The sequence below is a fragment of the Coffea arabica genome, chromosome 8e (assembly GCF_036785885.1).
Source record: "Coffea arabica cultivar ET-39 chromosome 8e, Coffea Arabica ET-39 HiFi, whole genome shotgun sequence".
NCBI lineage: Eukaryota > Viridiplantae > Streptophyta > Magnoliopsida > Gentianales > Rubiaceae > Coffea > Coffea arabica.
The window spans coordinates 49,390,189-49,403,212 of record NC_092324.1 but is presented as its reverse complement, the minus strand read 5'-3'; the positions used below and the strand labels follow the sequence as shown (position 1 = coordinate 49,403,212).

Genomic DNA, 13,024 nt, shown 5'->3' with positions numbered 1-13,024 from the left:
ATTGTAGTTACTGATTTTACACAATGGAATGATACAGAACTACAAGGACTGTTTAATCAATACCCCCCACAAAAACAAAACTTTAAATGGAAAATGCATACACGAGGGCCCGAGTGCGCGTATAACTTGGCATTTAAAAAGTCAAGATTGTACGTGCATACGGGACGAGGAATTTCGATGGTTGATAACAAAATAATATCAAGCAAACATTGCCATCCACGTGTTGCTTCTGATCCAGATGTTTTTGCTTGTACTTCAGATTGGATACCACAGTACAGCCGCAATTCTTGTGATTAAATCTAGTCCACCACTTCTACAATTCACACCGCAAGATTTTTTTGTAATCACATGCAGTCTATCATTTTTTTTTTTTTTTCAACAAACGACATGCAGTCTATCATTTGACCCATCAAATGTATAAACTTTTTTTTTGGGGGGGGCTATTTGAGCAAAATGATAAGAGATTTTATTGAAACCAGCAAGAAAGTTTGCATACAAAGTCTTATCTTTTACTATCATAATTTTGCGTTTGAAGTCCAACAGATAGGTTATTGCCTTCCAGACCGTATGCTATTCAAATAGTATAACCATGAAATACTGTCAGAGGAAGTTCTCTCGGTTGACTTGGCCTACTTGAACTTTAAAGGGACCACCGAACAGAAAAAGAAAAAAAAAAATTAATGAGACGTGTTCGATCGTGACCACCATGGACCAGAAGCAGTAGTGTTTGGTAAGAATTCGACAGTAATAAAACGATGAATATGATTTGAGTTTTGATTAAGCGAGGCCAGAGGTCTAAAATGCCTAGTTAGACTTAGATATACTTAAGTACTTAAACAATGATATTAGGTTAATATAAGCAATGGATATCCCGTTAAGCACATTGATTGGGTATTAGTTACTACTCCTAGGCAGCGAGCTTAGCCTTTTTCTCATCACTATCATTTTCTTCATCATCATCCATGCTTGTTTCTAGTCTCCAACACAACTACAAGATTTGCCTTTTCCGACCCTACAACTGCTTAGTCCATGCCTTGGGCTTCAAAAGGTGGTCAAAATATGAATAAGATCATACCAAAACACAAAAAACAAAAAAAATTTATAAAAATAAGATTATCATATCCATGGATTTTCAAACCAACGAAAAGAGAAAGGACAAGTCCTCAGCAACTGAGATCAAATTCAGAATTTGACAAAAGAGTTCCACACGATCACTTGTAATAATGAACACAAATCAAAACAGTGTTTCTATGATCTCAGTGCCAAAATTGGAAGCCTTGAGACATAGAAATCAGCAAGTCCTTCAACACTTTTCTCTTTTGATGAGTATGTAAGAGACGGATGCAGCAAACCTCCTCCATGGTTCGGTCCTCAGCTGACGCTCATTGTGATCTTCCTGATATTTGGTGTAGGTTATGACTGGGTAGTCGGCGCCACCGGGATATTTGCGGTGCCCCCCACCACATTTTTTGATTAGATACAGCTCCAGCTTTACATATTTTCTGAACCTACTGATATGTATCTTTTTTGCCTTGAATATTGTTCTGCCCTCATAGGGTACGGCTTTTCGATATTGAAGAACAACAGAACTCCGAGGACCCTCCTTTGGCCTTTTATGAGAAACCATCCTACAGCAAAATTGAAAGTTTAAGATTCATTGACATGACACCCAAACCGAATTTCACCCAGGGCATCAAAACTAGGGCCTTTTTTAGCTTTCTTTCTATACAAAATGACCACATAATTGCAGAAATATTTCAGGAGCTAAGGACCTCATAATGCAAAACGATGACAACTGTATTTGAGGGTCCGAATAAAGAGCCACTGACAGTGTGTGACTTAAGGGAGCAAGAAAAAAAAAAAGAGTAGAAAATATACTGATTAACGTATAAGCAAAAATTGACGTATAAGCCGAAGAATAAGGATAACAAAAGTTTTGTGTTTCAGGAAATTCCAAAGACATGGAAATATCAGGAAAATCCCAGATACACGGAAATTTCAGGCCATTGTTATCCTACTCTCTTTGATACTATACTATGTTAGGCTCAGTCATCAACTATTTTTACGCCTCAGCCGACTGGTCTTCCCTCCGTTGAGCAAAGAACAGATAATGAGATCAAGTCAGTAGAGCCACTTACTCCTGCGGTCTAAATTATGTCTTGATACATAAGAAGATCTTGATTAAATTGAATGCGTAATGATTCAAGGTGATCGAGAAATATGGGGAGGAATATTTAGAGATTTTGAGGCAGTGTTTGATTAGTTTTAGATCAAAAATGGTTTCCTGGAAACCAACCAGCAGGAAGCAGTACTCTTGAGAGAAACTTGATGAAATGATTGAAGGACAGAAGATCATTTAAGCGCAAAATAAAAGGTAAGAAGAAGAAAAGCAATCCTTTTTGCAGGCCTCAAGGTTAACAAAATGAATTGAAGGTCCCAAGCAATATAAACTTGAGAAAATCATTAAAGAAATGAAGAACTTGGATCGAGAAAATAAGGTACCCGATCAAAGCAATCATGGAAATACCTGGGTATGGAAACTGAGACAGTTGCTAAGGTTGTCCGCAAATAGGTTCCAATACAGCGAGTCGGTAAGAACGAGAATCCCTGGTGCAATGTGTAACTTTAGGTAAGAGCAAAAAGAAAGACTGAAAAGATGCTGATAAAGAAGAACTTGGAGTAGAATGACCGAACAAATTTGAAGAGCAACATAACATGTAAGAAGAAGAAAAACAATTCTTTTTGCAGTCCCCAAGTTGAACCAAATGAATTGAAGCTCCCAATCAATACAAATTTGAGAAATCATTAAAAAAATGAAGAAGGGAAGGAGGGGTGGGGGAGCCAAACACCGCCGTTATCATGCACTCACCGTCCTAGCTCAAAACAATGTTTTCAGAATCGGATCGAATCGACCGGTTCCATCGGTTGAACCGCGAATCGGACAGACCACCAGTCCAATCTAGAGTTAAAGCCGGAGAGTAATGAAAAACCGCTAGAATACAAACGGGGAGGAGCAGTAGTTTGAGACAAACTTGATGAAACAGTAGAATGACCGAACAAATTTGAAGAGCAACATAAGATGTAAGAAGAAGAAAAACAATCCTTTTTGCAGGACCCAAGTTGAGCAAAATGAATTGAAGGTCCCAAGCAATATAAACTTGAGAAAATCATTAAAGAAATGAAGAACTTGGATCAAGAAAATAAGGTACCCGATCAAAGCAATCATGGAAATACCTGGGTATGGAAACTGAGACAGTTGCTAAAGGTGGCCGCAAATGGGTTCCGATACAGCGAGTCGGTAAGAATAAGGACCCCTGGTGCAGTGTATAACTTTAGGTAAGAACAAAAAGAAAGACTGAAAAGATGCTGATAAAGAAGAACTTGGAGTAGCAGTATGAGATTACCGGAACAAAGCAATCGTGGAAGTATCTCTACAGAAGGCCCGGTAAGTTGGTATGGGTACCAGCGGTCTGCAGACCTGCAAACGCACAAGTGTTATGGAAGTATAATGGAACTCAAGAGGAATATGGCCAAGGGAGATTCGTGAATAGGAGTTGGTGGAGGAGAAATGTATTATACCGAAAGATCTTGGGAAATCTTACTTAGCTGAGGCAGGATGCCCGCAGAGAGAACGTGATAGTCGAGAGTTTGGAGAGAACTAAGACTCAGGGTTATAAAGAGAAAGAGAAGGGAAGAGAAATAATCTGGTGAACTCCCGGCCAATAGAGAGAAAGGCCCCTTCTTCACTTATTCACTTATCTCACTTATTCATCGTGTTACTACCGACCCCTTCTTACTACCGACCACTTCTTCACTTAATTTTTTTTCTTCTAATTTTTAATGCTTGGAAAAAATTTTGCTTGCCTGAAGTCAGAGTCACCCAAGCGATTGGAAAGTGGGATTTGTTTATGCATGGTTAGTCGCTGCTTCCATAGCCACTACGTCGGTTGATGAAATCACAACACGCGCCTATAGAACATTCCAAGTCCATATACAGCACTGGTCTTTCTTTTTTTTTTCAAAGCTAATCAGTTACTTGTCGAGCCAAAGATCTTTTCCAACGACTTCGAAGGCTTAATGAACCTGGACTTCATTAAAATGTCTTCTATAAAGTTAGTAAACTATGACCAAAGCCCAATTAATGCTTCGTGTAGAGCAATTATTGATTTATGGAGTCACACGAAGGACAAAAAGCCTAATTTGTGGGGGAGGATACACATATTCATTTAATCGTTTTGGCTAACAAGTGTCTAATATGTTTATTTTTTGAAAAGTGTAATTAATTTTTTTTTAAAAAGTGTATAAATATAGGATGTGTAATAATATTGTGATTGTATGTAGTGACATGATAAATTAAATATAATTTCTAATTAGAAAAAAAAATCCTTAATTTATATATTTACGTCCACCAACTCTATTCTGGGCTGTTTGCTATTTTTAATCTAGTTGGTGTTCGCTTTGTGATTTATAGTCCAAATTTGTTGCCGTAACTTGGAATATGGGGTTTTATTATTCTTTGTTTCAATTTTGCTTTACATTCCCAACCCTAATGTGATTGTAACCACGTAACAATATATTTCAGGATGCCATATTTCAGGAAGGAAAATTGCAGGACGCTTGCTTACTCCTTTGTTTTGCAATTTCAGACGCATCATGGAGAGGATAAATCGATCAATTTCTGTTGACGTATTAAATCAAACCTTATATGCATAATTTGAATAGTTTATAAGTGTTTTTTTCCTTTGAGTCTAAATGCTAGAGGTAAATTTTCCGGTTTATAGTTCTGCCGTCTGCGCGCGTGGTGGCGACAAGAGTCATCCAACTATTGACGATTAATTTGGCTCTGACTCTGTGTTGTTCTTATCTTGTACTACTACTAATCTGGGGTATTCTTACTTCTGTAAGAAAAGGAAAAAGGGAAGAATAAAGGTACACATGACGCGCTAATTAAATAACCCTATTTGAGTTAAGCAACTCCCACCGCATATCAGCGCAAAATTCTTGGGCATGAACCATAATCAAGTCAATGATTGTTCTTTGTTGAAAATTCTGATCAATGAAATGTATATTGCCTCCGATCTCGGCTGTATGCCAAGCCAGGCACCCGCGAGCACATTTCAGACAGCAAATAATTAATGTTTGACAGTAATAAATAAACCTCTCAGTCACATTTTCATAACCTTATTCTTGTTTTTCATCCCTTCCAAATTATATCCCATTTTTCAATTGAAAATTATAATTAACTTGTAACATCTCTAAAGTACCCTTATTTAATATAATTTGTTATCAGTGTATATAACCTATCTTATTCAATATATATTTGCTTTGATTCGTGCCTTTGAATAGTGCAACTTTCTAGAGTATTATTGTTGTAATTAATGTAAAACTTGTATAGTGATTAGTCATACTCCTAATATATATTAATGTAAGGGTATTTTAGAAAATTAGTATTCTAAATTTACTTTTCCAACAAAGTTAATTAATTTTTTTAAAATTATGCAAAAAAAAAAATAATCAAGACCATCAAAATAGGACAGAAGGAGTAATTTTTTTTTTTTTTTCGGGTGAGTATCATAAACTGAATATTGGCAATACCCATACTCTTGGCGAGCCACATTTTTTTTTTTATGTGATTAAATCATTTTGTCCCAAATGTATGTCCGATGGTAAGCTTATATCTTATTTTCTTGTGAACCCTCCACCAGTATTTCGTTTGAGGCAAATTCACCTCATTCCACAGGAAAAAAAAAAAAAAAAAAACCGATTGAATCAACTCTACCCACTTCTCGATTGTCATAGTGTCATTTTCTTGGTTGTTACGAATGCTGTTTTTGTCACCAAGACGAGTCAAAACTGCATTTGCAAATCGACCGTTCTGAGATGAGATGAATTCCGAGAGCAGTTGTCCTAATCCTAATACATTAATATTTATCTTTTGGGACCACCACCATGATAGTTTGTGGGCGTACAATCGCATGAACTTTGAGATTTTTCTAAACTATTTTTCTGGCTTCAAAGACTTTTTCTCCCCTTACTGTGTTTTAGGATTGAACGGCCGTCCTCATTTCATGACCCCTCAAAAAAGTGTAATTAATGCCTGCATTTACTTGCGGGCTTCCTAAATAATATTTGGTGGATCTCCCTCAAATTTTCTGTTAGTTTAGTTTAGGCCTTTGCCCAAAAAAAAAAAAAAACCCCTAAATGAAGTTATCACCCACAATACCACCATTGAGAAGCATGAACTTTACATGTAAACAAGAAAAAATGAATTAGTGATCAAGTACGAGTATCTAGCATTTGTGCTCCACTCGCGCTTGCTAATTGAGAGAGAGAGAGAGACAGAGTGGGGGGTTTTTGGGTGCTGACGATGGGTTTGGATAGGGGAAGGAAAGAAACATATAGTCCCCTTCCCTTTAGCACTTTTCTGTTTGAAGAAAATTCCATCTGAATTAGTGTATTTGATTAAGGGACGAAGAAAAAAAAAAAAAAAGTCATTGACCACCTTGTCTTGGATCCTCAATTTCATTCTTCAGTTGGAGAGAGAGAGAGAGAGAGTGATGTTCTAAGTCGCGCGTCTCAGTTAGCACCACATATTTAGTTTTGGAAACCATAGACTCAGAGGTAGCGTTCGTCACAACATTCTCTCTCTCTCCGATAACGATATATAAATAAACACTAATAAAAGTGCTTCATAGGATAATGAAAAAGACGAGAAACGTGAGACCTTTCTATTTCTTGCGGGAAGGAACTAACAACGAACTTACAAAGGTGGACCTTTCTAGTTCTGCAGCCCTCTTTATGGTGGTAGAATGTTGGCAGCATCTTCTTCTACTTGAAAATGAAGGAGCCAAAAATGTCTGCCTACCCATTCACTTTAATTTAGACATCTGGAGCTATTGAGACATCTGGAGCTTTAATTTATTGAATATGTCAACCAGCTTCGCTTTAATTTATTGAATATGTCAACCAGCTTCACATGTCCTTGTTGTGGAAAGACAAAATATTCTCTTCTCTATTAATTAAACACACCAATAGCAATGTTGATTATACTTAAATGAAAACTTTGATGTTCTCTAATTACGCTTTTATTTCCCAAAAAAAAAAAAAAACTAAGCAGTACTGTATGAATCGATTGACATATATATTATCAAACAAAAAAAAAAAAAAAAAGGCTCATTTAACCCAAGAAAAGAGGGGAAAAAATGTTGATGAATGTATTGTATTACAAAAGCACACTATAATTGCAGAAATTTGTCAATCAATTTCACTAAAAATGAAGGGCATGTTTAATATATAATTTCTTGAGGTGTCCTTATTAAAGTGTTTGTTGTCCTTACTACACTTGTACGGAGATATTCTTAAGGCATAATGGCATTTAATTAGCAGCGCAAGTAGTTGGCTTTTTTTTTGGTTTTAATTGCAGATGCTCTACATGTTTTTTTCGGCAGCTAAATCTGTGCATACTATTTTAGACTAGTAAAATTCTTCCCATAAATGTCGGAAATGGGAAGATGGGTTTTTTTTTGGGGGTTAGGTGCAGCATGCATAAAAGTAATACGTTGTTTAAGTTAGGTGCAGTGTTTGGCAAAGTCAAAGTATTATGTTTTTGAGGGGAATTTAATTTATCATACAATCAAATCAAAAATTTACCCTATAGATACAGCAATTAAGAAATTCGATGCATGGTTGAAAACATTAATTCTCATGTAAACATTAATTGCCATTCATCAGTTGCATCTGGTCCATATTATGACACTCCCCTCAGCCAAGATGTTCTTCCACAGGACTAATGACCCCCGTGAGACTGGAGAATTATTAATGATTTCTTAGGACCGAAAAGTGGAGGAAGATTTACGATTTTTTTTTTTTTTTATATAAGATATTGAAGGTGAAAGAAGGAAAATTTTTTTTTCTCAAAGTGGATCCCACATGGTTAGCATCGCTAGATAAGCATTAATTATTTATACGTGCGTAAATTTCATCATCACATCATCATCATCAGTCATTGGCATGTTTTATACTTTATTATCAATTCACACTGCATTCCATGACCACAAAATTCCCAGTCTTATCATTAATTTGAAGTGTCAAATGTGCCTTTCTTTATAGATATGCTCTCTTTATGACCATGATTTCATTTTCAGACAATAGCCTGTACCTGTTGAGCTGACCTACTTGAACTTTAAAAGGATCTTCACTTACAGCCAAAAGAAAGAAAGAAAGAAAGAGCGGTCATGTTAACGTCAAATAAAAGACGAGTTTGGTGAAGAATTCAAAAGCCAAGTTTGGTGAAGAGTTCAGTTTCAGTAATAAGGAATATATATGGTGGACTAATGAGGCTAGCAAAAAGGAATATATATACGCTGAGACCCGGAATCTCCATGAACTCGTTTAATAAATGAAAATTGCCTAGAGGCTTAGATGTCCTGCCATAAAAGAGAATGGCAGTAACAAAAAGAAAGAGATAGAGTGATCAGATGTTTCTACCAATCAAATAAAAGAAATAGTACCTATACAAACAGTGAGAGAATCCATTTTAATGTACAACACGCAGTGAGTTGTTAGTTTACAGAAATCATTATCACAGTGAATGCGGAAAAAGGGACCACATTTTCGTACCTAAGAGCTGGAATACTTGTCCCTATAATCAAGGGCTTTAAATTACCCGCAAAGAGAAAGAAAAGTCTTCATTTAGGATCAAATTCAAAGCTTGGCAAAGAGTTTGATATTACTCGTAATGATTGATCCAAACTTTCTTCTAGGTTTTCACCTCATAATTGGAACCTTTAGTACATATATCATTGTCGTTTTACTCAAAAAGGAATTGCAGAAAGTACTTCCATATGACAAGCATATCTTTTACCATATGACAAGAAAGTTACTCTAAGCCTCTTTCCTGTCTATGAGAATATAAGAGACAGATGCAGCGAAGCTATCCCACGGCTCGCTATTCAGGTCACGCTCATTGTCATCTTCCTTGTACTCGGTGTAGGTTATCACCGGATAGTCTGCACCCCCTGGATAAGTACGATAGCCCCCACCACATCTTCGGAGCAGATACAGCTGCAGCTCTACATAATTGCTAAACATGCTAATATCTATCTTTTCTACCTTGAATTTTGTTCCACGTTCGTAGGGTTTTGCTTTTCGATATTGAAGAACAACAGAACTTCGAGGACCTTTCTTTGGCCTTCTTCGATTTGCCATCCTACAGAAAATCCAAGGTTTAAGATCCATTGCTAGAGCTACCAATGCACCCTTCCCATTCATTTTCACAGACATATATAGCACAAACAATATACACCAGTGGCCAATTCATATAAGTGCCAGCTTTTGCATGAAGCTGCACCTAATCTTTCATGTACAGCAACCACAGAACTACCCATGATTATACTAACTTATTTCATAAACTGAACCTTTACAATGTTGAGTTAGCCAAAACAATCAGGAAAGACAAATTTTTGCACCATGAAGGGTTGATGATAGTATAGATAGAACTGAGGAAAATTAATGCTCCTGAGAAATTTCCCTCAAAAGAATGGAAAATCACATAAAAGAAACTACTATATGTTCTGAAAATGTGACTTTTTGTGGTCTATTTTAAGGTGTATGCCCTTCAAAGTTTCTTCTTCTTTCTGCTAAGATGCAAGAGACCAAAACCACAAGGTATATCAGCAAAATGGAATTAGCCCAGCTCCCGCCGCATCATCCGTATCAAACTCTCTTACAGTTAGAATCGGAACTGCAGTTTTCTCATTTTTACATCCATCAAGCTGCAGGAACTGATGCAGGTACCGGGATTCTATGACAACATACCGATTCTCACTCAAAAGCATCAAAACTAGGGTTTTCAGCTTTCTTTTGCAGACATTTCCTATCTTCTAAGGACCTCTTAATGCATACTGATGATAACTATATCTGGGAGTCCGAGTAAAGACCCATGGTGAAGTGTATAACTTTAGGTAAGAACAAAAAGAAAGGATGAAAAGATGCTGATAAACTTTAAAATTTGCCAAGGCTCGGCTAGGCCTTGAGAATCTAAGGGATTGCAGGATTTGTTGTGCTGCAAACTTGAAAGGGATTGCTGGATTTGCTGTGTTCCAAATTTGGAAGAACAAGTGCAATATTTTCTGCCTTCCAAACTTGGAAGAACACGCACAGATAAACGAAGAGAAAGAAATAATCGTAAAAGAAACAGGAGAAAAACCTATACAATCATGGTTGGAATCGTAAATAGTTGGATAACAATACGAGATTACCTGAACAAAGCAATTGCGATAGAAGTCCGGGTATGCTAACTAATACAGCGTGCAGATCTGTAAATGCACAAGAACGATGGAAGTTTGTAATGAGATGGATTCCCAGATGAAATGTAGCAAAACTCGACGTATGAGCAGAAAGTCACGAGGAAAAACTAGAGGTTTTCTATATAGATGAAAAGTACATGAACTTTATGCATCCTCACTTTCTTAGCTAGCTAGTTATTACGAGAAAAGTGAGGATATTATTAAAGAAAAGAAGAACTTGGAGTAGCAGTATGAGATTACCGGAGCACAGAAATCGTGGAAGTATCTCTGCAGATGGCCCTGCCCTGCTATGGGTACCAGTGGTATGCAGACCTGCAAACGCACAAGTGTTATGGAAGCATAATTGAACTCATGAGGAATATGGCCAAGGGAGAGTCGTGAATAGGAGTTGGTGGAGGAGAAATGTATTATACCGAAAGATCTTGGGAAATCTTACTTAGCTGAGGCAGGAGGCCAGCAGAGAGACCGTCGGTGATAGTAGAGAGTTTAGAGAGAATTAAGACTCAGGGTTATAAAGAGAAAGAGAAGGGAAGAGAAACGAATCTGGTGAGGCCCCGTCCACGGGAGGGAGACAGGCACCATCAACTAACAGTACCCACCCCTTCTTCACTAATTTTTTTTTTTCTAATTTTTAATGCTAGTTGCGTCTTCTATAGGTCGGTTAAGTAGAACGTACACGCGCCCGTGGAACACTCCACGCGCGCCGTGTATGATACTATCTTTTTTGATGTTGGTTTTGAAAAAATACGATCTTGGTTGTTGGAATGCATCCCATGTATCCTTTTCTTTTGTCATCTTAATCATCATCAGTACTACAGTAACGGATATGTTATGTACAGATTCCCTTCTCTTGGGTCTCCAGCTTGTCAAGACAAGATCTTTTCCTAAAACCTGGATTTCGTTTATGGAAACCTGGGACCTCATTCAAGTGTTCTTTAACGTGGTAAACTATGACCAAAGCCCAATTAATGCTTATTCAATTCCAGAATAGTTTATAATTCGCGAAGGCAAACGAAATGAAAAAAGGCTACTTTGGGATGGATGACATGACACAAATCTTTAACTTATTATGATCCCCTACCTACCGTAAGCTGGTGAGTCTAGCCATGATGAAGAAAAGGGACAATCTTTGGAGTCAGCACTAGCAGTGAGAAAGTACAAGATGACTACTTTAGATACGAATTGATGAAATGGTTGAAGAAAAGAAGAAGTTCGATCAGCAATACAGAATTACCTGAACGAAGCAATCGTGGAATTTATAAGTACCTCGTTAAAATTAAGGCTGGCGGGCATGGGCGTGAATGGAGCAGGGAGACTGCAAATGCACAAGAGCAGAGCTGTGAATAAGAGTTGGTGGAGGATCAAAATATCAAAAAAACTTGCTCGGCTGTGGCGGGAGGCGAATAGAGAAGAGCGGCCGAGAGGCCTAAGGGTAAGCAGAGCCGTCCTGTTTTAGTTTGATGACGCTACTCGTGTAATAAAAAATAGCGGAGGGAGGAAAAAGGCATAGTCCAATGGTGCATCTACCGGATGCGATTCGGGGGTTCAAAAACGCACGTAAAAGAACCCTCTAAGCTCACCGGCCCCGCTTGACTGTCTTTTTCTTCATTAAGGGGGAGTAGAATTTAAATAGGAAATCCACGCGCCCATACAACACTCCACGCATCCATTATGTTATGCCACTTGTCCTTGCACCATAAGTTCCCAACTGGTACGAGACAGGCGTCTGTCCCAGGATTAATCAAAAGCGATGGAGTCGTGATCTACGGCGAAGGCGAATCTAGTACACTGTACATCAACTCACGTCATTCGTCAAAGTCACACGAAATTAAAAACGCCTAGTTTGTGTTTGTGGAGGCATACAATACACTACTGGTATTTTTTATTTTGATGCGCACCTACTCTAAATTGGGTAGGGTAGGTAATTCGCTACTTTTGAAGCCCAACTAGTTGATGTTTTCTTTCCAAAAGTTAATTTTATCTGCTTTCTGTTATTAATAAGGAAATGAAACTACTCCTAGTCTACTACTACTATTTATGATGCTCATCATTTGTTGGTTGCCATTGAATTGGAATACGGGATTTTGATATGAATATTTCCGATTTTGCTTTATATTCACAGCCCCATTCTGCTTCTAACCCAATCACAGCCAATTTTAGATGCAATGTTACCAGTAACATATCATATCATTTTTACTCCTAGCGTTTGCTTGCAGGGAAAATATGTGGAAAAGTTTAGGAAAGTTAGCTTTTTTTTTTTTTTCCTTTCTTTCGTGCAAGTTTGGTTTGCAGGAATGTTGAAAATTTTTCCTGCACTTTCTTGTATTTTGTGTCTTGCAAAATTTGTAGTACTTTGGAAAAAAAAAAATTTGATTACTCATAGAAATTTCAATAATCACTGCTAACTGTCATTAACTTCCTATTATTTTCTCTCAATATTTTTCTTTACCTCACTTTCCTCCATACAACTTTCCTTCCGGATCTTCAAATGGTTGATGCGTCCTGGCATGATGAAGAAAAGGGCAAATCCTTGATACTAATTCTCATATCCACTCTATACTTATTCATTTATTTATTTTGTATCGAGCTAGATTCCCTGCTGTCACCCAAGGTGTCTCGTGGGACCCATTTGAACCCCAACCACACTATTTACTCTCTTTCCTTTTTTTTTTAAAAAATTTTCCTTCAATAGTAGTATTATTTACGTTGATATATAT

At 37.3% G+C, this 13,024-nt stretch overlaps 1 long non-coding RNA gene across 1 annotated transcript; it reads right to left on the bottom strand.

The window, feature by feature from the left end:
- Positions 1-8,710: 8,710 nt before the first annotated feature.
- LOC140012502 (uncharacterized) lies at positions 8,711-11,882 on the bottom strand. Its single transcript, XR_011819665.1, has 4 exons — positions 11,574-11,882; positions 10,548-10,619; positions 10,260-10,316; positions 8,711-9,208 (listed from the first exon to the last, which is right to left on the bottom strand). It is a non-coding gene; the product is annotated as an uncharacterized lncRNA (long non-coding RNA).
- Positions 11,883-13,024: the final 1,142 nt, after the last annotated feature.